Here is a 1,295-nt window from a genome sequence, read left to right as displayed (position 1 = left end):
TGCTGCTGCTGCTGCTGTTGCTGCTGCTGCTGTTGCTGCTGTTGCTGTGGTTACTGTTGTTGCTGCTGCTGCTGTTGCTGCTGATGTTACTATTACTGCTGCTGCTGCTGTTGCTGTGGTTAATATTGTTGCTGCTGTCATTGTTCCTTTTGTTGCTGCTACTGTTACTGTTGTTGCTATTGTTGTTGCTGTTGTTACTATTACTGCTGCTGTTTTGCTATTGTTGCTACTGTTGCTGCTGCTGTTGTTATTGCTGCTGCTGTTGCTGTTGTTACTATTACTGCTGCTGCTGTTGCTGTGGTTACTATTGTTGCTGCTGTCATTGTTCCTGTTGTTGCTGCTACTGTTGCTGTTATTGCTGCTACATTGTTCCTGTTGTTGTTGCTGTTGCTACTGTTGCTGCTGCTGCTGTTGTTATTGCTGCTGTTTTTGCTGTGATTACTACTGTTGTTGCTTCTATTGTAACTATTACTGTTGCTGCTGCTCTTGCTGCAGTTACTATTGTTGCTGTTGCTATCCTTGCTGCTGTTGCTGTTGTTGTTACTATTATTGCTGCTGCTGGTGTTGCTGTGGTTACTGTTGTTGCTGCTGCTGCTGCTCCTGTTGTTGCTGTGGTTACTGTCATTGCTCCTCCTGCTGTTGCTATGGTTACCATTGTTGCTGTTGTTTCTATTGTTGCTGTTGTTACTATTGTTGTTACTGTTGCTGCTGCTATTGTTGCTGCTGTGGTTACTATGGTTGCTGCTGCTATTGTTGATGCTGCTATTATTGCTGTTGTTGCTGCTATTGTTGCTGTTGTTGGTATTGGTGAGGTTGTTACTATGACTACTGCTGTTGCTGTTGTTGCTGTTGCTGTTGTTACTATTACTGCTGCTGCTGTTGCTATTGTTACTGTTGCTGCTGATGTTGTTGCTGGGGTTACTATGGTTGCTATTTCTATTGTTGCTATTGTTGCTGCTGCTGGTGTTGCCATTGTTACTATTGTTGCTGCTGCTGGTGTTGCTGCTGTTATTGTTGTTGCTGCTATTGTTGCTGTGGTCACTGTTGTTGCTGCTGTGGTTGCTGTTATTACTATTACTGCTGCCATTGTTCCTGTTGTTGCCGTTGTTCCTGTTGTTGCTGCTGTTGTTGTTGCTGTGGTTACTATTGTCATTGCTGTTGTTATTGTTGTTGCTGCTACTGTTGTTACTATTATTGCTGTTGTTGTTGTTGCTGTGGTTACTATTGTTGCTGCTATCGTTGTTCCTATTGTTGCTGCTGTTGTTGCTGTTGTTGCTCTTGTTACTGCTGCTGTG

The 1,295-nt window shown here is 43.6% G+C and overlaps 1 protein-coding gene across 1 annotated transcript in view; it reads left to right on the top strand.

The window, feature by feature from the left end:
• Positions 1-1,295, top strand: part of LOC118001791 (solute carrier family 22 member 2) — a 30,499-nt gene that overhangs the window by 27,742 nt on the left and 1,462 nt on the right. The gene's annotated exons all lie outside the window — the stretch shown is intronic.

The sequence above is a fragment of the Mirounga leonina genome, unplaced genomic scaffold, assembly GCF_011800145.1.
Source record: "Mirounga leonina isolate KUSES-001 unplaced genomic scaffold, KU_Mleo_1.0 Mir_54, whole genome shotgun sequence".
NCBI lineage: Eukaryota > Metazoa > Chordata > Mammalia > Carnivora > Phocidae > Mirounga > Mirounga leonina.
The sequence above is the reverse complement of the archived record's forward strand: the minus strand, read 5'-3'. Positions and strand labels throughout refer to the sequence as shown.